We start from the raw sequence: 24,392 nt of genomic DNA on the forward strand, positions 1-24,392 counted from the left end.
AAGGTTTGGAAACAGACTAAGTGCCCATCAGCAGATGAGTGGATTAAAAAAACAGTGGTACATCTACACAATGGAATACTACGCTGCTGTAAAAATGAAGGAATTTCTACCATTTGCAACAGCATGGATGGAGCTGGAGAACATTATGCTAAGCGAAGTTAAGTCAGTCAGAGAAAGATAAATACCACATTATCTCACTCATTTGTGGATTATAATGAACAACGTAAACTGATGAACAAAAACAGATCCAGAGACAGAGAAGCAATGATCAGATGCTCAAAACTCAGAGGGAAGGTATGAGAGGGTGGGAGTAAGGGGGAGAGATCAACCAAAGGACTTGTATGCATGCATATAAGCATAACCAATGGACACATACACCAGGTGTTTTTAGGGAATGATCAGGGCGGGTGGGGGCAAAGGGGGGGGGATAAGGACACATATGTAATACCTTAATTAATTTTAAAAAGTTAAAAAATAATACTAAAGGCATTTTTTTAGAAATTGACAAGCTGATCTTAAAATCTATATAAAAATACAGAGGACCCAGAACAGTAAGATAATTTGAAAAGGAGGACAAAGTTAGATGACTTACACTTTTGGTTTTAAAATTAACTTTTACATTTTGTGTCAAATTAACATTGACTATGCGTGATGAGTACATGGTAGTTCGTTTTACTTTCCTCACTATTCTTGCATATGTTTGAGATTTCTCATAATAAAAATTTTTAAGTGAAAAAGAAAGAATAAGAAATAATTAAAATATAAATCACTCTCTATGCTGACCACTGAAAAAGACTTGTCTCTTAAAAATCAAATCTGGCCCTAGCTGGTTTGGCTTAGTGGATAGAGTGTTGGCCTGCAGACCAAAAGGTCCTGGGTTTGATTCCAGTCAAGGCACATACCTCGGTTGCAGGCTCCTCCCTGGCCTGGGTCTTGGCCAGGCTTGTCCAGGAGGCAACCAATCGATGTGTTTCTCTCACATCAATATTTCTCCCTGCCTTTCCCTCTCTCTTCCATTTTTTCTAAAAACCAATGGAAAAATATCATCAGCTGAGGAATAAAAAATATATATATATCAAATCTGGCCCTGGCTGGTGGCTCAGTTGTTTGGAGCATCATCCATTATGCCAAAATATTGAGATTTCAATTTTCGGTCAAGGCACATACCTAGGTTTCAGGTTTGATCCCTGGCTAGGGCATGTCTGGGAGGTATCTGATTAATGTTTCTCTTTCTCTAAAAAAATCAAATCTGAACAGGGTCATAATGAATCATAGATAGGTGAGTAAACTCTCAAAAACAATCTGAGTAAGTTACAATAGATGGTGAAAGATGGGAGAGCATTAAGAGAAGTGCCTGTATTCAGATAGACCTATCTACATGAGGATTTTACAAAGTAGAGTGTGTGGTCACAGTAGTCCTTTGTTCCCGGTCAATGAATATAGTTGATCACCCTCCTTCCTTTTTTTTTTGTTATTTGGGGGCTATTTTTTATTTACACGATAGGTTACCGTAAATTAATGCATTTGTTACTTCTCTGGAAAGCCATTTAGAATCTTTACTGCAGAATATACAATTCTTTTGCCAAGATAAGCATTCTTCTGGGCTTTTTAGTTTGCATTGATTACTGAGCTGTATCTCAGTGCATTACTGGGTGTTGACTGTAATCTACAAAGCCTTACACAGTTTGGTCCTAATTAAGGAATTTTGATACTGGTGGTCAATATTATAATGACTGAGACAGATCTAGGGGACTTGAAAAAAAAAATGTAGCAGATTTTGGAACCTGAAATGTCAGGAGCAAATTACTCTTTTTTGATGACACATAATCTGGAAATCTATTTTAGAGGTGGTTTCAGTGAATAGTACTGAACTTGAAAAGAAAACAAACAGGAAGTTGAAAAATAGACAGTAGTGCCAAAAATAAGGTTTATGTTCCTTAATCTAATCTGACATGCCTTCAGAATATTGCATTTCTTTGATGACCATCTTTCCAAACAGCTTCTACCCAATACTTAACCCCACTACATAGTGACAGAGTTAATGATTTTCTCATGAGGCAGATATGAATAGGAACAGCATTCAAAGACAACTGGTCTCACTTCCAGGTCCATCTTTGGGCCAAGATATGTAGTCGCCAACAGTGAGTTGGCGACTGTATTTTCTGAGTCCTGGCGCAAAGTAAGATCCATCTGTTTTGCCCAGCCGTTTGCCTGAGTGCCACAAAATGGTCCTGTTATTAGTCTTATTTGTGGTCTTATTTGAGGGCAAGGGATAATGTAAATAAACTTCAGCCCTCCTTGTGATGAAGGTAGCATGGGAATTAAAAGTGTTGGTGTTGGTAGTGGTAAGTGATGTTGTGTCTCTTTTCTCAATTGCTCTGTTTTCTTTGGATTGGGAAACAGACATTTAAGAATGAGTTTGTCATCTGGAAGGAGAGTTGTGACCAAGTTTCCCTCAACAGGATACAAGATGTTATTTTTGAGCTTCATTACCCTCACCAAGGGGGAAAAAAAAGAGGGAAAAAATAAGGAAGAAAGTGAAAGTAAGGAAAAAAGGCAGAAACAGAAATGAAGAGAAAGGTCAGAGGAGGAGGAATGCTGTGAGGAGAGGTAGAGAATGTAACTGACTATTCATAGAAATAGCTTTATTATTTTGAACCAATAGTTAAGTTCATTCCACATCTGGTGAATTAAGAAAAGGAAATCCGACTGATTAAATTGAACTGCTAGTTGTCAGTTAAATCATTATATATAAATATACAATCTAGTTTCCATCACTTTTTCTTGTCGGAACTAGACAGTGAATCAGTCTCACTAACCATATTTGAGTGGTGAGTAGAACAATACCAATTGGTGATTCAGATTTAAGTAGAGGTGGGCAGTTTTTATATTTCTGAATCAGTTATTGGGCATTATTGTTATTGCATACAATTTCTAAGCCTGAGTGATTTTTGTCAGTTTCTTTTATGAATGTTTTGTTGCCTTTAAGGAAATATACACACTCCCCTCCTCTCATTCAGTTGTCCCTGGTGACGCCTTCATAATTTCTGTCTTTACACTGGTACATTTTTAGTCTAATTCAGGCATATGAGAAACAGGGGAAAAGTTTAGTCAATGTCAGTGATTTTTTTTTTTTGATCCATTCATGGATAGATTTAGTGAATCTAAGCCAATTTGCATTTAAAATCTATATACATCAAATAGACACAATACTCAAAATATTCCTCCATATGCTTCAAGAGAAAAAGAAAACAGACTTTACAAGTGAGAACTAGATGCATTTTCTAATAATAGATGCAATTTCAGGGGGGATTTATGATCATGCTCTCAAATGTGGAAATATTAATATATTACCTTGCACTAATATGAAGGTGTACATAAACACACCACTTTAGTTTTACAAGTATATAAAAAAATGCACTGCCATGCTGTAAAGTAAAAGAAGATAATTGTATTGTCTCCATTTTACGTTTAAAAACTATATTTTTCTAAATCATGTCATGTCAGTTATTTGAAGCTAAAAATAGGAATGACTTAATCCCGTCTGTTTTTTTTTTTTTTTAACTATTATCTTTTTTATAAGAGGGTGTTGTATGAAGAAAGATTGAAAAAATAGTATGACATTTAAAGCCCAAATATTTATGACATACTTGGAGATTTTAATGCTTGGACTCTTAATTTGAATATTAGAAGTACATATTAAAAATGTGATTGCAGTTATTTAAACAAGGAGGTCTGGTTCAAATCCTGATGGTCTTCCCGTGCTGCTCCAAACAGCACTGGCTGCATGTGACAGGGTATATAATGTTTGGTATGGGGCAAGCTAAACTTACCACAATGCATTGCAGTGGGCATTTTGTATTTTTAAATATGTCCGTTTACCTCCACTTCACCATCTTCCCCACCACCTATTCACTTATTTGAAAGTAGTGGGTCTAACATTTTTTTTCCAATTCTGTTTAAAGTCACGATTTATCTTTAACATGTGATCATAGATTTTCGTCTTTATTCTCTGAAATTAATATTTTATGTAATCTTTAGGATGTGAAATTGTTTAGGAGTTGTTTTTATATCAGATAGAATATTGCTAAAATTGAGAAGCACTGAGCTTCTAGTCATATAATTATGAAGTCCTTAACATGGAGGCATATTTTGTTTTTCAGAATTGCTTTTTTCCCCTCTTTAGATCCTTTTCTTTTCATTAAAAATCTACTCTGGGAAGAGGGTTTTTTTTTTTTTTTTTTTTTCTTAACAGAAAAAAAAAAAGCCACGCTTGACTGATAATGCATTGCTTTGGATGGTGAAACATTATGAAAGTTTAATTTTTAATTAAATCTGAAATACCAATTATAACTGAAAGAGATTTTAACCTGTTTCTTTTCAGGCTGCCTGACGTTACATTTAGAGACTGAAATCACTGCACCTTAAAAACAAAAGATTGAGCTGCACTGCTTCCTGTAAGTGAAAGCTTCCTGTATCTTCCTCTGTGTTTTGGTGACCAGTTCAATAAAGGACAAAAATATTGCTAACGTAGTAACCAGACATGAGTAAAAAATTTAACGCCCCTGAAGAAATATACATTTAAATGATTTTCTTCTTTAAAAATGGAAAATTTTTGGCCTCAATATTCAGTATGTCTTTTTTACCCAGCCTAAATTGCGAATCCTTTCTTTAGGCTGGTTTGAATTGCATTAGGGAGGGTGTCACCCACTGTGCATCAGCACAGTGACATTCACCCTGTCAGGAAGGATTCTTGAATTTTTGTACAAATCTCAATGAGGGTAACAGATTTCTTATGGAATCAAAGTAAATTCCTTTTTACTTTGTGATGTCATTAGAAATCTTTAGCCTTTGTGTGAATGGAAATGGAAAGTTCATGATGACATCACAAGATTCTGTTGCCTTGAGGACTTTGGGCAAAACTAAGTAAAATGCATAATTCCCTTGTGTGCGTGTGTTCCCCATTCTGCTATGAAACAGTCAAAATAGCACATCTTATGTCTTCCCGTGAGCTACAAGGCTGTCTCTCAGAGCCCCATTGTTCCATAAATGCATGTCAGAGTCTACCACAGTCTGGTCTACCCTTATTTAGCTGCTGTTTTGTCAATGTACTTGGAAGAACAATTAACATTTGGGATTTCAATGTCTGAATAACAGGCAGTGAATAGAACCCGAGTATATAAAAGATTCAGACGCCCAGGGTAAGAAAACAGAAGCTTATCATTCATGGGGGGGGGGGGGCGGGAAAGAAAAGCATTTTAATGCTGCACTCAAAGGTTGTGAAATACTACAAGGAAAGTCAATCTGTTTTTGTTTTTTTTTTAATTTAAAATAAAAATGTACATTTTGGTAGTGATATGCAAAGGGTTATGATGTCTTCCTAAGTTTTGCAATTTAATGTATTGCAAGGTCTTTTGCTAGAAAAATCTTAAAACACTTAAATAACATTCATCTGTTTGAGTCATTGTTGGGATGCCACATGTGGGGTATTTCAGTGGATTTCAGAGTATCCCAGTGCCTGTCCAACAGAGGACACAAAAGGTGATTCACAGGTTTTCTTTCATTTTCACTTTTGGTTCACTGCACTCTTTCATTATTGACTGATTCTTGCCTGTTGACTATAGACAGCTCTCAAGTTGTTAAATATCTCTGCCTATTCTTTGAATTCCTGTTAGATCCTTTTTTTTTTTTTTTTTTTTTTTTTTTTCAGAGCTGATGCATGAACCTCAATGTCAGGGTCTCCAGAGGAACTTTGGCAGCTTATGCATATTGCCCACTCAGCTCAGTGCCTAGTGGGTATGAGTGGATAAATGATGGTTATTGTTATTTTTGTCATAAGTACAACAGTTCAAACCCATAGATGGTAAGGTCTCTAAAAGCAGTGTCCATTTCTTATTCTTTTTTATAATCCCCAGTGCTGGACATAATAATAGTAATCAAGAATTAGCTGTTATTTGTACAATTACAAAATATATTAAAAGTCTGAACTTTGGGATGCATTCTGTCAGAAAGTATTTATTGTGAAGAGGAATTGAATAAAGTTTTTGACAGGGAGAAAATTATAAAGGAATTTGTCCAAGACAAACGTAGTGTTCATCATCTCATTTTAGGCATCTGTCTTCTAGTCCTTCTCCTCTTTTACTTTACATTAATTTTTCCTGACCAGAATGAGATGTGCCCATTCGTACCATATTGTTCTTTGTGAAATGGTGTTCAGTCATTTTCTAAGCAGTGTGTCTTGCATCCCATACACTGGAGTTGTCTCCAAAGATAAATCTCCCTAAATTAGGATGGACGATGCTCTGCACCTGTTTGTCTAATTGCTATGCAAGTGGATTGTGCTTCAAGGAAATAGGGCAAATGACACAATAGATATTGGGTCAAGAGGCCAGGGATTTGGGAAGTTGCCATTAGAAACTCCTACTTTCAGGGCGTAAAAAGGCAGGACCAGGGTCTTGGCACAACGCTCTTTAGAACTCAGAACCATATGACTCTCTTCTAAGTTTAGCCTCCTAGTTTTTGTTTGTGTCTTTCTTTCTTTTGCATAAAGGTCTCTGTCCTCCCCACCAATTTTAATTTAGCTCCAAAAGGGGTTCCTTTATTTTTATTAAATTAGCTTCTGGTGATGTAAATTAAGACTCTCATAAAACTTAGCCCCTGAGGCAGAACTAAAATGAGAAGACTCAGGTTTAGTGAATAGTACTCTTATCATGTTGAATAACATTGAAGGATACCAAAGAACTTTATAAATATACTTCACATTTTTTAAGATTAAAACTTGAGGTGAAAGGGATTTAAGGGCAGGCCACCATCAAACATTATAGGTAGAAAGGATATAAGAAATAAAAGTTTAATCACCTAATTTTAAAATAAGTAAATTGAGGCCCAGTGTAGGGCATACAGGTTACCCATACATACTGACTGACCACCAATGTAGATCATCCTTAGCATCTAGGCCTGAGAGTAGATCAAAATTTAGACTCTGGAACTTTGATGTTTCCTTTACATTCAGGACTGAGAAGTGTTTCCTGAGGAACAAATTGCCTTTGGCTCATTTTATGAAACCAGTTGAACTGTATTTCCTTCCACCATGCAGTCCAAAATTTATATATAAAAGGTATTTTTTCCTGTACATTTTGATATCATGCCTCAGGTTGAACAACAAGTCACATAGAGGCAAATTTATTTGGTTGACTTAATATTCTTTATGATGATTTACAAAGTGGGCAGAAGACCATTAAAAACCAGTGGTTTAATTTGGCTGGTAGGCATGGCGAAACCAGTAATCAGAACAGAGCCATTGTGACATGGAACTCAGACTCCACAATTGTGTGTATCACATATGGTGTCAGAATGTCACTGTTGCCAGGGGTCATTTCCATCAGAGAAAAGTTTTTTAGGGCCTGAAAAAATGAAATAAACTTTAATAATTTAAAATGAAATACTTACTCTGGTAATTTATTTCAGGTTTCCTATATTGGATTCTGTGATTTAGCAATCTAGAGACCAGAGTAGGAATGTTTCTATTATTTTACCTAAAGCTAAGTCCTAGATATGTCTTAGTTTCTTCCTCAAATTTATTTTATCTCCTCCAGACCTTTTCACACCCCAAACCATGAACAAGCTCAAGTCACTGTGTCCAAAAAAATTACTGGCCTAAGTCTTTTGGTCCTAAACAAGGAGTCATAATGTTCTGCCTTAAAAATTTCCATGGAAGCTTTGGCACATAGAGATGAAGGGAGAATTAGAGCCTGAGGAGGCCAGAGCAGGGCCTTGGAAGTAGGTACTCAACAAGGTTCTCTCCCCAGACCTCCCCTCTCTTTGCTTTATAATAATGAATTAAAATTTATTCTGTACCTCTTAAGAACAAACCATTTCTCCGGGATACATAGATACATAGCACCTGTTTCCTATCATCAAGAAGTTTATAATCCATTTGAGCAATAGATAAATATTTTTATAGACAAAGTGTTATATGGGTAGAGTAAAGGAAGTAAATAGTTATTATTTCTTCTGGACCATCAAGAAGTAATATGATATTAACAAGCAGCTCAAGCAGAGGGAGTAATAAAAATGAAAGTTGAGGGAACAGTGAGTAGTAATGGTATGATTTGATTATAGGATGCTGGTTAAGACCAGTGTTTTCCAGAGTGTGGGTTGCAACCCATTCATAGGTCATGAAGTCAGTTTCAAAGATCAGAGTCAACATGCTTTTAATAAAACAGAATCAAAGGAAAAATAATTTATAAAAACTCTGTTACATATTTTAAGACAGTGACTACAAAATATAGTATTTCTTACTGGGAATTATGCCATCAAAATATGAAAGCAAATCTAAAGATGATAGGTATTTTAAATACTCAACTCATGTAATTCTTCTCATTGAGGGATAATATTATTTTTCACCTTTTTATATATGAGGGGATGGAGGGATTAAGCAATTTGTCCAGGTCATCCAACAGGTAAATGATAGAGATAGAATAAGAATATGTCTATTAAACTCCACATTCATACTCTTCCCATGATTTGACACTGCTTTTTAGAATTGCATGACTTTAATTATTTCACTACTGGTAGCTCACACATTTGTATCGCTAGTCCTGATGTCACTCCCAAACTCCAGTCCTATATCTACAATATCCTTATTTAAATCTTCAACTGAATATCATATCAGTCCCTCAGAGGCAGTACATCAACACTGAATTTATCCTCCTAGTTAAAAATCTTCTTCCTTTTGATTATCCTAGTTTTCTTCACCCCAGTTCCAGGTCTCTTGGATCAAAATATATTATTTTCTTTGGTTTCCCCCACCTCCCATGTCCCCTCAAGTGTCCAGTGAGTGTCTGAGTCTTACTGATTTTCGTTCTTTGGTATCTCTGTCCTAGATGGGTTGAAAGGAGACCAGGTTATCCTAAACACTGTTGCCCCATTAGGTTCTTGAAGCAGAAGCCCCAAGATCATGCCACTTTTGTTCAGACAAGACTTTAATAATTCTAAGTTAATTAATAAAAAATTCCTAACTAACACCTGTGATATTGTAAAACCTAATTAACCCCATTTCTGATTTAATCTTACCATACCCTCAGGTCAGTCCCCTCACCCACCTTCTTTATTATTTTTTCTACTACTTCCATGAAACTTTCCTTCCCTGACATGGTCAGAAATAACCCACTCTCCCCTATTCACCAAGCTCATCACCTGTAGTAGCTCTGCCAACAATTTGATTTTTGGACTTCTAGCCTTCAAACATGGGAGAGAATAAGTTACTGTTGTTTTAAGTCAATAAGTTTGTAAGTAATTTGTTATAGCAGCCTAAGCAACTAATACAGAACTTCCTTACACTGGTTTTTGAGATATGAATTACTATATATATACTGGTATAATAAATAAATATCCTATATCCTGTATAATAAAAGCCTAGGTGGCATCATGCGCAATGCCCTCATGTGACAAGATGGCTACCTCGATGTCGTCATAAGATGGCTACCACAAGATGGTAGCCCTCATGTCGTCACAAGATGACCACCACAAGATAGCCAGCAGGGGAGGGCAGTTGTGGGCGATCAGGCCAGCAGGGGAGGGCAGTTGTGGGCGATCAGGTCAGCAGGGGAGGGCAGTTGGGAGCAACCAGGCCTACAGGGGAGAGCAGTTGGGGGCGACTAGGCCTGCATGGGAGGGCAGTTTGGGGCAATCAGGCCAGCAGGGGAGGGCAGTTGGGGGCAATCGGGCCAGCAGGGGAGCAGTTGTGCATCAATCAGGCCAGCAGGGGAGCAGTTAGGGGCTGATCAGGCTGGCAGGCAGAAGTGGTTAGGGGCAATCAGGCAGGCAGGCAAGCGGTTAGGAGCCAGGGAGCCAGTAGTCCTGGATTGTGAGAAGGATGTCCGACTGCCGGTTTAGGCCCAATCCCACAGGGGACAGCAGTCTGGCAGTCGGACATTCCCCAAGGTGTCCCAGATTGGAGAGGGTGCAGGCCGGGCTGAGGGACATCCCCTCTCTCCCAGTGCACGAATTTCGTGCGCCGGGCCTCTAATATATATATATATTTTTTTAATTTTTTTATCCTCACCTGAGGATATGTGTGTGTGTGTGTGTTTAATTGATTTTAGAAAGAGAGGAAGAAGGGAGAAAGAAAGAAATATCAATGTGAGAAACATCAATCAGTTGCCTCCTATATGCACCTTAGCCAGGGATTGAACCCACAACGTAGGTATGTGCCTTGAATGAGAATTGGACCTTGACCTATCCATGTACTGGATGATGCTCCAACCAACTGAGCCACCTGGCCAGGGCTACTTTCTATATTTTTAAACAATATTTATGTGCACACCTTATCCTTTTACTTGAAAATAAATTCTTTACTGATAAAGTCCATATCTAATTAACATTTCCAAACCCTACAGAAATACCACAATAGATCATTAATTCATTATTCAATCATGCTTAATTTAACACTAGTAATATAGAAATGACTCTTTTGACTCTCATGGAAGTTACTGTCTCCTAAGGGAATTAAACATTAAATACATAAACAAATAATTATACATTATAAATTGTAGTCCACAAAAAGAGATAATAGGTATGCAAGACAATAGTGGGTGGGGGAAATCTATTATACTGTCTATTGGGTGCTTAGGAAATAATTTTCAGAGAAAGTCTTATTTAAGTTGAGAGTTGCAGGACAGGAAGATCAGGCAGGTGAAAAATTTGGGGTGGGGATGGAAACATGTGAGGGAGAGAGCTCCAGGCAGAAGCAGCATAGACAAAACCCTGAGGCATGAACAAACTGTGCATTCAGGGAAATAAAATGATTCAAGAGTGGCTAGAGCAAGTGAGCAAAGGAGAAGAGTAACTGGAGGTGAGGTCAGAGAAGTAGCCAGGATATGATTTAGATTGAACACACTTGAAAAGCTCATAGTAGACCAGGTGAGGGGCGTGGGTGGAGGTTAGGGGCAGATGCATACATGTTTAAGGAGAGCTCCAGAATGAAAAAAGATCAAAATAATTCAAACCTAAATAGTATACACAAGTTCATAGCATTCACACATTTATTCTGAATTCTCACTGAGGGTTTACTTCTGATTTTGAAGAGGGCTTGAACTTCTGAAACTGAGGTCTAATAATTCACAACATATTTCCCACCTGCATAACCAGAGTAGATCTCTAACAACCTCTAAGATAAGGTCAAGTTAATTTTATTTCCTTTCTAGTTAATAATTATTAAAATTCTGTTGTTGGTTAATGGATCTTTTATTTTTGTTTATTTTTAAATGTTCACTATGTAAGATAGGAATGAATACCAAAAATGTGTTTTACTCCTAGAGCGTATTTTTAACTGATAAACCTTAATCTTATTTTTAATTTTTGTTCATTTTATTATATGCAGTGACCAAGGGCCTAGAGGCACAAAAAGCCTTGAAAATGAATCATAATTATCCTCATTATTACTACCTACAATATTACTGAATTTCTGGACTAAAAACAATCCATACTGTTTTCACGTGTGGTGCATTAATACCCTGGAATACCACTAAGTCTGAATAGATATATTAGTTTGTTTGCAAAGTGACGGAAATGATGTCCTTTTGCAATTAAAGAAAAAATAAAGATAATGTGAAAATTAAACCATAGAGAAGTAGGTTAAGCTCTAAACATATGAGGGATTATCTGCTGTACCTCAGGCAAAAGATACTAGGATCATAAAATATTATAGTTACAGAGAACCTTAGGAATTATTTATTCCAACCTCCTCATCTTGGAGATGAACAAAATTCAGGCCTAGAATCCTTACCCATTTAAATCTGAGGGCTAGAACTGTAACTCCAGTTCTTAGGAGCTAGATTAACACAGCTAAACCTAATTTGTGATCAAAGCCACCATAACCCTTTCAAGATGTTGGGTGGAAAAAGGGATATTTACTATAGGTCCTATAGTATAGGAGATGAGTCTACAGACAAGCTTTAGTTATTAAAAAGCTGAACAATATATATTGCTCACAATCTATTTACTTCCTGTACCAGATGCCTCATAAAAGTTCTTTTAATCCTTGCTATCACACTCAGCAACCACTCCACACAGTAGGAATCATTCCTGTTTTGTAATAAGAATACCAGCTCGATTAAGTAACATTCAAGATTGCAAAGCTAGTGAGTTTGTATTAATGCCACACCTAGCTGATTCAAACTCTACTGTTTCCTGCTTAGTGTTTTTATCTACTGCATTTTGTTATCAACTTAGCACATGTGATTACAGAGGTTCTCTAAAAGTGCAAATGTCTGAAAAACTTTGAAAAAAGTAGTTTTTAGGAAGGTAAGGAAGAAAGTTACAGTTAAGAGAGGTGCCCTCTCTGCATTAAGCTCTTTTAATTTAATAGTAATTCTCACAGGAATGCTTCCAGATAGATGTTATAATCCTTAGTTTACAATTTAGGAAACTGAGACTTCAATGATATTTAATTGCTCCACACATGTTAGTAAAAGCCTGAGCCAGAATTCAAACTTATCTGCCTGACCCCAAGTGTCCTCATATACTGCCCACCTCCCTGTCTGCTCTTCTCCTGGCTGCTAGCTAGCCTTCCACTGTCTGCAATCTTGGCTCCTTATCTGGCAAAGTGTAATACATGCTCTCATAGACATCCCATGAAGTAAGAGTGTGTTGAGAGGTTGCTTTTATAATTAAGTCATATCATCTGGTCCTGAAATAAATACCATACCACCTATATGTTTTAGTCTTTGAAAATTGAGGAGCTGGGAAGACTAGTCAAATTCCGGACATTGGTCTTTCATTTCTACATCATCTAGACACACTGTGTTTTTGTGCTCAAGGTCCTAATCAGATCAGATAGTGGTGCCACTAACCTAGATCAGTTTCACACCTTTGAAAGTGAAAGAAGTAAAGTCATTGTATTTATTAGACCAATAAGAATTAATGAGCCTTGCATTTTTCCTTCTGAGGTCTAACTTACTGGAAGCCTTATAAGCCTGAGCAGTGATCCAGGTCAATGAAAGTGTTCATCATTACTGCTATTAAATATGCCAAACTGAAAATCCAAACACAATTAAGAATTATTAGTATTGTTTTCTAATTAATACTGAGAACTACATTAGAAGTGAACTTGGTAAAAATGGGGGTGGGGGTAGCGGGGAAAAGATTTGAAAGGTTTGAAACACTTGTTGATGGCAGGCTCCACTGCAAACATGATCCTGGGTTTTCTTCCATGTGTTCATGTGAACAGCTGCATGTATACACCTCCATTTCTGAGGCATTCATTTTCTGTTATTGATACACTAGAACAGTTATTCTAAAATCAAACCCCACTGTAGAATAGCACTTGTATACATAACAAGCTTATGGTAATTAAGGCAATGCTGCATGTTATGGTTCTGGAGTTTCCCTGCCTCTACTTCTTGAATTTCACTTCAGGTCTTTCTGTGTGAAAGTCCTTAGCAGTCCATTCAAGTGTTCTAAAATAACTCAGTGAAAAACATCCTTCCTGCTTCACAGAAGGGATTTGTTCTTTGGCTCAGCCTTGCTCTTTCAATACATATGTTGCTGGTAGCCCTATTATATACATACATGATGCAGAAAGTGCATTAATATAGCCTTTGAATTTCTGAGTCCTCAGGATAAAAAATGTTTTCAAAAATCTTATATTTTGTGAAAAATCCAATTCTGATTCAATGTTTTGTTCTCAATGTTTTGCATGAATAAAACGCGTTTATAAGCGAATAGAAGTTTATCTAATCTCTTCAAGACTGATGAGAAACAAACAGGAGACTTGTGACTCTGGAACAGTGAATTTCCAGGGAATTACGCACACATTTCTCATAACAATAGAGTGTCATACCCCAGGTTGCAGCACATTGGCTGTAAATACACCCTTCATGTATGGCAATTTGAAAGCACCATTCTTTGAGTCAACTGGAAAAGGGAGGAGGCCCTGCTGAATTGCCATTCTTCCAGGAGGTATGAGATATTAAATACTGTTTTTCTACCATCTTAGTTAAATTCTTGAGGGGAACCATGAGTAATTTACTAATTTTCTCAGTGAAACTAGTGCAAGATGGATGTTCAAAAGATTTCTTAGTGCCTGACAGGTTTGGCTCAGTGGATAGAGCGTCGGCCTGCGGACTGAAGGGTCCCAGGTTCGATTTTGGTCAAGGGCATGTACCTTGGTTGCCGGCACATCCCCGGTGGGGAGTGTGCAGGAGGCAGCTGATCGATGTTTCTCTCTCATCGATGTTTCTGGCTCTCTATCCCTCTCCCTTTCTCTCTGTAAAAAATCAATAAAATATATTTAAAAAATATTTCTTAGTATTCTGTGTAAAAATTCAGTAAAATTTTAATAATTTCATTTAAAGGATACTAGTTTCATTAGTTTGACTATATGTATACCATACCATGTGATATGGGCAAATATTATTGAAATGTATACAGCCATTAGAAAAAGAATGAATTATACCTATTGCTATTGACCTAGAAGGATGATCACAATTTGATAAATGAAAAGAGCAAATTTTCAGGGTAATGAGTATTTATGAATAAATATGTTGTATATGTTGGTATGAACAAGGTGAAAAGAGATAAACACATACCATATTCTTCACAATGATCATCTCATGGGGTTAAGAACAGAAAATGACTCAGAAGAATATTATTTTTTTTTCTTTAAATGTTTTATTATTTCACTTATAGTAATATCTATAATGAAAGTAAGTTTGAACATGAATATACAAAATTATTTTTTAAATTACTACTTTTATTTTTTGGAAAAGCAGCCTGAGAAAAATAATCATCATGCAGAAGTTTTGTCTTGTTTTTTGTTTTTTAGTATATTTTATTGACTTTTTACAGAGAGGAGGGGAGAGGGATAGAGAGTTAGAAACATCAATGAGAGATAAACATCAATCAGCTGCCTCTTTCACACCCCCTACTGGGGATGTTCCCACAACCAAAGTACATGCTTTTGACCAGAATAGAACCTGGGACCCTTCAGTCTGCAGGCCGATGCTCTATCCACTGAGCCAAACCGGTTAGGGAACCATACAGAAGTTTTAATTTCATTGTTTCCACTTCCATAGTAAAGTACATACTCTACATAGATTGATTCATTTAATCAACAGATATTTTCTTAGCTCTATGATGGTACTAATTATTGTTAACAAGTATGATGTTATGTGTGTGTGTGTGCACGCACTCTAAGCTAAACTCTTTCATGATGCAGGTTCATATAGAATCACATACAAAGAACTAATAGGTGAGCAAACAAAAGTTTTCATCCTTTGCTATAGCTTCTGAGTAGACAACCTAACAAATGCACAAAAAAACTTCCTAATATTATTTTTTATTTTGTCATCTCTCTCGTTCACATATATCTCCCCATTATAGCTACTAGCAGTGTTTCTCTTACCTTTTCCTCAGTCTTATCTTCAACAACTCCTCCTAACTCTCCTTGGTCCAGGTCAATTAATTTTTCTGTTCACTTTCAAACTCCTTGCTGGGTCTGTTGCATTCTCTTTTTGTTGTAAATCTCACTAGACTTATTGCCTGCTATTTCTCTCATTCACTGAGGGGTTGTGGTGATGGTGGTGGAAACTTTACAAGATAAGTTTCAGGAATATATTCCCAACAGAAAATTCATAAGAGTTTAAGTAATGGAAGAGGCAGACCTAGTCTCCTTAGGTTAAAAACATAAAAGGTCCCCTTTAGAATGTACTTAAATAGACTTGATATAATGACATGGGCAGAACATTTGAATTGGAATCAGGCAGGAGAAGACTGTACAGTTTGAGGCGCTGTATTTCCCAGAGCTGTTACATTCTAGATCCCATCTTGAGTAGTCCAGACAATGAACCCTCCTTTATGGATGGAGAACAGAGGCACCTGGAACTAAATTTAAAAGACAGGAAAGCCATGGCCAGGGGACTCAGTTTGTGGGATCATCCTCCCATACACCAAAAGGTGGCAAGTTCAATTCCTGGTCAGGACACATACCTACACTTCAAGTTCTATCTCTGTTTGGGGTGCGTATGGGAGGCAATCGATTGGTGTTTCTCTCTCTCTCTCTTTCTCTCTCTTTCTCTCTCTCTCTTTCTCTCTCTCTCTCTCTCTCTCTCTCTCTCTCTCTCTCTCTCTCTCTCTCTCATCATTAAAAACATATCCTTGTGTGAGTATTAAAAAAATAATAAAGACAGGAAAGTTGTAATATGATAAGCTTAACTAGTGATAGATACATTTTACTCCATGTTATAGGCAGTTTTGAAAGGCTTTAAGAAAAATGGAGAGAAAGGGCAGGATCAAAGGAGGGGGAAGAGAAAGAGAATCACTCCTCCCAGATAGAAAACGGGAAACAGTGGAAGAGTGCAAGAAGGTGGTTGGTTAGGGGAGTAGGAAGCATGAAGAAAAAATAACATGTTATTTTGACATCCCAGTTCTTTCTTTATAACTGCATAAGTCTTTCCTGGTCCCTCATGAGTCCTACCCTGGGTGGGCTTGGTCTGTTTGGCACTTCCAGCCAGCCAGCTGTCCTCTCCTTCCATTTAGAGAGTGCTGACTCATAGTGAACCACTTACAGTTGTTGGAAACATTTTAAATATGCTCACAATTATGTTCGTTGCTCTCAACTCCAGGGAGCTAAAGAAGTCAATAAGCAGCTGATCATGGCAAGCTTGCTCAAAGATGTAGGTCCCCTTCTCTAACCTATGCTTTCAGTCTAAGAGATTTATGCATAGAAAGAATGTAAATTATTGTTTGTCATATGACTCCTATCTATAGTCTGGTGAGAACTATAAACTCTAGCTAGAAAAATGTCAAATAATAGTGGTGTGGTTAGAAAAACAAATAATGTTTATTAAGATATTTTAATGAGATACAAATGCTTCTATAATGTCAATAGAAAAAAACAATATATTAAACTTATATAAAATATTAAGTATTTATTCTGGGTAGTCGCTGCTCATTTCTCTTGCATTCTTTTTCATTTTCCAAAATAAAGAGAAAAGGAAATGTGCTATTAGGATATCCTTTCTTTTTTTTTTTATTTGTTTGGTTAGCTTGTTTTGATCATTGAATTAACTTAATGGTGTTATCTCTTAAAATGAAATATTTCATCTAAAGTTTGAATGATATATTTATTTTTAATTTTTCCATTACAGTTGACGTTCAATAGTGTATTAGTTTCAAGTATACAACATAGTGATTATACATTTATATAACTTACAAAGTGATTCCCTCAATAAATCTAGTACCCCCAATGACATACATAGTTATTGCAATACTGTTGACTGTATTCCCTATGCCATGCTTTTCATCCCCGTGACTGTAACTGCCAATTTGTACTTGTTAATCCCTTAATCTTTGTCACCTATCCTCCCAATCCCTCTTCCATTAGTTTATCTATGAATTTATTTCTGTTTTGTTTATTTTGTTTTTTTCAAACCACATATAAGTGAATCATATGGTATATGTCGTCGTTGTCACAAATGGCAAGATTTCATATTTTTTATGGCTGAGTAATATTCCATTGTATATATGTACCACATTTTAGTCATTATTTCTTCATTTATCTATTGATGGACACGGGTTAGTTATTGTAAATATTGTTATAATGAACCTAGGAATGCTTATGTCTTTTTGAATTAGTGTTTTGGGTTTCTTTGGATAAATATGCAGAAGTGGAAAGGCAGGGTCCTTTTTTGTCTCTTGTTATAATGTTTGTTTAAAATTCTGTTTTGTCTGATATCAGTATTAATATTTTAGCTTTTTTTTCTTTTTTATTTACATGATATATATTTTCTATCCCTTTACTGTCATTCAGTCTATGTGTATCTTTTGATCTAAAGTGAGTCTCTTGTAGGCAGCATATGGATGGGTCTTGTTTTCTTATTCAGTTTGCCACTTTCTTCAGTCTTTTGAGTGGAACATTTAATCCATTTACACTTAAACTAATTATTTTCTAAGAAAATATGTTTTTATTGATTTCAGAGAGAGGAAGGGAGAAGGGGAGAGAGATAAAAACATCAATGATGAGAGAGAATTATCAATTGATCACGCCCTGCAAACCCACTACTGGGGATCGAGCCCACAGCCCAGGCATGTGCCCTGACCCAGAATTGAACCATGACCTCCTGGTTCATGGGTTGATGCTCAACCACTGAGGAACACCAGCCAGGCTAAAGTAATTATTGATTAATCGGTAGGCCCTGCCCACCTGACTGGGGCTCCATGATGGATCGCCCCTGCAGAGGGAAGCCCCACCCACCGCCGCTGCAGCTTGCTGGTTGGTGGCCTGGTCCTCTCTCTTTGTGGCAATAGTGGAGCCCCCTGATTGATAGATCACCCGCCGGCCAGTGGCCTGGACCTCCCTCTGCAAGGAGATCATAGGGCAATGGCCAGGCCCCCAACCAATAGCATCGCACCTGCCTTGGCTGGCCTGTCGCCAGTGGTTGCCATAGCGTGGTTGTCCGGAAGGTCGTCCAGACGGTCATTCTGCTTTTTGGTTGTTTGATCGGTTTGCATATTACGCTTTTATTTTTATAGGTAGTTTGATCTTTTTCTTCTTCCTCCCTCTTCCTTCTCCTCTTCCTCCTTCTCCTTCATTTTCTTCTTCAAATCGCTTTGACATTTCTTGTAATACTGGTTTGGTGGCGATGAATTCCTTTACCTTTTTCTTGTCTAAGAAGCACTTTATCTTGCCTTTGATTCTAAATGATAGCCTTGCTGGGCAGAGTGAATTTGGTTGTAGATCTTTTCTTTTCATCATTTGAATATTTTTTGCCAATTCCTTCTGGTCTGCAATGTTTCCATTGAGAAATCAGTTTACAGCCTTATAGGTGCTCCTTTGTAGGTAACTAACTTTTTTTTCTCTTGTTGCTTTTAAGACTCTTTTTTGTCTTTAATCTTTGCCACTTTAATTATGATGTGTCTTAGTGTTGGCCTTTTTGGGTTCCTTTTGTTGGGGATTCTGTGCTTACTGGACTTGTATGTCTATTTCCTTTGCCAGGGTACGGAAGATTTTAGTCATTATATTCCTTCAAACAGATTTTCAATACCTTGCTCTCTCTATTCTTCTTCTGGTACCTCTGTAGTGCAAATGTTATGCTTGATGTGGTCACAGAGGTCCCTTAAATTATCCTCATTTTTAAAAATTATTTTTTCTTTTTGTTCTTTTGACTGGGTGTTTTCTGAGTCCTTATCTTCCAAATGGCTGATTCAATCCTCTGCTTCATCTAATTTGTTGTTGATTTAATCTAATGTATTCTTCATTCCAGTTATTATATTTTTCATTTCTGACTGGTTCTTCTTTTTTGTTTATATCTCTGTTGAAGTTCTCACAGAGTTTATTTTTCTTCTAAATTCTTTGAGCATACTTGTAACTAGTGTGTTTTGAACTCTGTATTTGGTAGGTTGCTTGCCTCATTTTGATTAGTTCTTTTTTTCGAGTTTAATCTTGACCTTTCATTTGCAACACACTGCTTTGTCTATTTTGGCTGACTCCCTGTGTTTGTTTCTATATATTAGGTATAGAATCTCCCAATCTTGGCACAGTGGCCTTATGAAATATAAGTCCTGTGGGGCCCAGTGGCACAGTCTCCTCAGTCATCTGAGCCATTTGCTCCAGGGGTATCCCTTGTGTGGGTTGTGTTTGCTCTCCTGTTGTATTTGTGTTGTATTTAAACATTAGTGGAATTCACCCTCAGCCTTACTGGCTGTGGCAAATGAGCTGTGGGGGCTGACCCTATTGAATGGGACTCAACTATAGTGGGGCTGTGGTGCCTGCTGTGTCCACCCCTTAGGTGTGTTTTTCATGGAGCTAATTAGGTGGTTCTCTGGTGTATGTCTGAATCTAGTCACCAAGTATGTTGATTCCAAGGCCTTGTGGGAGGTGATCTAGTTCAGGTACAGGTCAACCACTTCCCATGCCTGGCCCGAGGCCACTTGTTACGAGCAACAGTGATCTGTGTTTTCTAGATACCTCTACGGGTTGGAGGCACTTGGGAGAGGCTATGCTATGAACCAAGGCTGGCTGCCACTAGTGCCAGTCTGAGGGCCACTTAGCAAGAAGTACAGGGCATGTGTAGGCCAATCGCTGTTTGTTTGGGGTTTATTATCCTGTCAGAGATTTTAGGGAAGTTCACAGCATGGGCTGAGGCCACTCACTTGTAAGAGCCACTGAAAGATTCCAGCCTGTGCACTAATAGGGTGAGGTGTATTCTCAAGGAATCACCAGGAGGGCTAGTTCTTGGAGACTCATATTTAACACCTGCCTATGTCTGTAGGCTGGGCTGAGGGAGGGCTCAGCAAAGAAAGAACAGAGCCTTTCTATGGGTGGAGGGCTCAACCAAAGAAGGAAATCGCAGGGAGAGCTGCCACTCCAGCCACTGCCCTAACTACAGACATTTCAGTTCCTCCCTGTATGTCCCTGAGCTTTTCAAGCTGCTTTCTAGTGCTGGAGCTCAGAACGAGTCTATTCTCTATACTAGTATGTAAGTCTGTGCATGGGCCCTTCAAGAGCAATGTCTGGGACTCCAGCAACCCTCTGTCTCATCAGGATAGAATCTCTGCTTATTTGCACAGTCAGATGTTGTAGGGACTCCTATTCCATACACTGGTGGTCCATGTTGGGGAGCATGGTGTGAGGCTGGGACCCCTCACCCCTTAGGGGGTTTTCCAGCTGAGATATACCTCCCGAATTTTAACACCCACACATAGGTGTGGGACTAGCTCCTTTCATGCCCCAGCTCTTCCTAACCAGTCTCAATGTGGCTTCTTCTTTATGTTCTTGGTTATAAGCTTTATACACTTGGTTATAAGAGGTCTGTTCAGCTACTTTTCAGGTAGTTTTCAAGGGTGGTTGTTCTATAATTTAGTTGTAATTTTTATGTGGTTGTGGAAGGAGGCAAGCACAGTGTTTTCCTACTCTCCCAGCTTGACCAGAAGTCCCATGATATATTCTTCTTAATGATTTTTTCTTCTTTTTAGACTGGGACCATAGTGTAATGTTCTGGTCATTTTTAATGACCAAACAGACTTTCATTCTGGTGGAATTATTGTAGAAATAGGCTTGTAAGGTGGATGGTTCATTATTTAATTACTGATGTTTGATTAGTGTAGCTAAGAGATCTTGTCACTTCAGATATGAACAGCTAAGAGAAGCAAGGTAGGTCAATGTGTATATTCAAAACTATGCTTTTATATATAAAATAAATATCTACTTAGGTGATAAATTACTTCTCATTCCACTGATATAACTATTAGTATAAATATTTAAATGGAACAGAAACTATATACAGTCAAGAAAGTTGATATTTCCAAAATTCTGTAATATTTTTCTTCTAAATATTTACCTATTGATCTTATTCTCTCCTTATAACTTTCTCAAACAATTTTAATGGCTTATGTTATAGGTTCTGCAGTTCTTTAGAATCTAGATATTTCCCTGGCTGGTTTGAGCATCCACCTGTGGGTTGAAGGGTCCCAGATTCCATTCCAGCCAGGGGTACATGCCTGGGTTGTGTGCTCGATTCCCAGTAGGGGGCGTGAGGAGGCAGCTAATCAATGATTCTCCTCATTGATGTTTCCATCTTTCTCTCCCTCTCCCTTCCTCTCTAAAATCAAGAAAACATATTTAAAAAATAATTTATATGTTAACTAGGGGCCTGGTGCACGAAATTCGTGCACTGGGTGTGAGCAGGGGGGGGAGAGTGTCCCTCAGCCCAGCCTGCCCCCTCTCACATACGGGGAGCCCTCAGGCGTAGACCCCCATCACCCTCCGATCGCCTGATCGGCCCCTTGCCCAGGCCTGACGCCTCCGCCAGAGGTGTCAGGCTTGGACAGGGACCCCCATCTCCCCCCGATCACTGGCTCTGGCCCCCGCCCAGGCCTGAGGCCTCTGGCCCAGGAATCATGCCCGGGCAGGGGACCCCCATCACCCACTGATCGCTTGTTCCACCCCCCGCCCAAGCCTGACGCCTCTGACCCAGGCTTCAGGCCTGAGCAAGGGGACCATCATATCCCCCCAATCCCCGGCTCCGCCCCCCACCCAGGCCTGATGCCTCGGCCAGAGGAGTTGACCCTCATCACCCTCCGATCACCAATCACCGGATCGGCCCCTTGACCAGGCCTGAGGCCTCCGGCAGAGGTGTCAGGCCTGGGCAGGGGACCCCCAGCTCCCCGTGGTTGCAGGCTCCGCCCCTGCCCAGGCCTGACACCTCTGGCCTAGGCGTCCGGCCCAGGCAGCGGGGACCTGCAATGGCAGCGGGGGGCGCCGCGATCGTGGGCTTTGCTTTAGGCCCAGGCAAGGGACCCCTAGCTCCTGGGACTGCCAGCTTTGACCGTGCCCAGCTCCCATCGCTGGCTCCACCCCTACTTCTTGCTATCACTGGCCAGGGCGGCAAAGGCGCCTGATTCTCCGATCATGGCTGGGGGGCAGGGCAAAGGCGGCCCCAGGGCCGCCTCTGCCCTGCCCCCCAGCTCTTAGCTCCCCCCTGGGTTTCAGATCACTGTCAGTGGCAGGGGGCTTCTTCCTGCTTTCCCTTTCGCCTCCCTGCATTGTGCCTACATATGCAAATTAGCCGCCATCTTGTTGGCAGTTAACTGCCAATCTTAGTTGGCAGTTAATTTGCATATAGCCCTGATTAGCCAATGAAAATGTATCGCCGTACGCCAATTACCATTTTTCTCTTTTATTAGTGTAGATGATGTCTCACACACACACACATACACACACACACACACACGCACACACAAGCACACACATTAGCTAATGACCAAACTTGAACAAATATTTGATGAACATAGAATTACTATTACTATAATAATTAATTAGAAGCTAAGATTAGTTGACCAAATTTTAAAGTCATCCTTAAATCTGACTCTTATAAATGAAATGTCCTGCATTGCTAAAGGGTATCAGGATATGACCTTAGAAGTTTGATGATAATATAATGGGCTTTTTAAAAATAGATTGCTTTCTTTCTTTTCCTGGATGCCTTTAGAATTATTTCATTGTCATTCATTTTAGACAGTTTTAATACAGTGTGCCTTGCAGAAGGTCTTCAGATAATCATCACACTTCTCAATAGAATCTCTATAAGCCTGAAAAGAATGGAATCAAATATTCAAACTATTGAAAAAGAGAAATTACTGCCAAAACCGGTTTGGCTCAGTGGATAGAGCGTCGGCCTGCGGACTGAAGGGTCCCAGGTTCGATTCCGGTCAAGGGCATGTACCTGGGTTGCGGGCACATCCCCAGTGGGGGATGTGCAGGAGGCAGCTGATCGATGTTTCTCTCTCATCGATGTTTCTAACTCTCTATCTCTCTCCCTTCCTCTCTGTAAAAAATCAATAAAATATATTTTAAAAAAAAAGAGAAATTACCAGCCAAGTATAACATATCCAGCAAAATTATCATTTCCATATAAAGGAGAAATAAACACTTTTTCAAACATATAGAAACAGAGAATTTACCACCAGAAGATCTCCATTGCAGGAAATATTCAAAGAGGTTATGCTATGTGAAAGAAAGAACAAAAGGTTGCAAAACTATGAGTAAGATCACAACAAATTCACAGCATAAATAGAGATAATTTGTGACAATAAAAACATCAAAGGGAAGAGGTTAAGGTCTTAATTTATGAAGGGGGCTAAAGATTAGATGCATTTAAAAGAAAAATGACTACTGTATATATGAAACTTTCTACATAAACTTAATCGTAACCACACACATAAACCAAAACTGAGACACATAACTTAAAAAGGGAGGAAACGGGGGAAAAATATGGAATACCACCAAACAAAAACACCAGACAGAAACACAAATGAAAAGAACAAATGGAGGCACAGAGCTACCAGAAAACAAATGATAAAATGGCTATAGGAAATCCTCATACATCAATAATTACCCTAAATGTAAATGGATAGAAAAAGTTGAGAACCATATGAGTTCACTCATATTTGTGCTATAAAACTGAAAGCAGCCCTAACCAGTTTGGCTCAGTGGATAGAGCATCGGCCTGCCGACTGAAAAGTCCCAGGTTCGATTCCGCCAAGGGCATGTACCTTGGTTGCGGGCACATCCCCAGTAGGAGTTGTGCAGGAGGCAGCTGATCTATGTTCCTCTCTCATTGATGTTTCTAACTCTCTATCCCTCTCCCTTCCTCTCTGTGAAAAATCAATAAAATATATTAAAAAAACAAAACAACAACAACAAAAAATTAAAGCAACAAATGAATAAATAAAAAAACAAACAAAAACTAATAGACACAGAAAATAGTATGGTGGTTACCAGAGAAAATAGCATTAATGGGATAGTAAGGGTAAAGGGGGACAGATATATGGTGATGGAAGATGATTTGAGTTTGGGTGGTGGGCACACAATGCAATATACAGCTCATCTA

The 24,392-nt window shown here is 38.5% G+C and overlaps 1 protein-coding gene across 8 annotated transcripts in view; it reads left to right on the forward strand.

Moving 5' to 3' along the window:
- The window catches only part of ZBTB20 (zinc finger and BTB domain containing 20), an 874,980-nt gene that overhangs the window by 361,016 nt on the left and 489,572 nt on the right, over positions 1-24,392 (forward strand). For all 8 annotated transcript variants that reach the window (XM_081085637.1, XM_081085638.1, XM_081085644.1 and 5 more), the window contains one exon: positions 4,385-4,457. The gene's annotated coding sequence lies outside the window, so the exon portion shown is untranslated. The remainder of the gene's footprint in view (positions 1-4,384; positions 4,458-24,392) is intronic.

This window comes from Myotis nattereri, assembly GCF_964212035.1.
Source record: "Myotis nattereri genome assembly, chromosome: 3".
NCBI classification, from domain to species: Eukaryota; Metazoa; Chordata; class Mammalia; order Chiroptera; family Vespertilionidae; genus Myotis; species Myotis nattereri.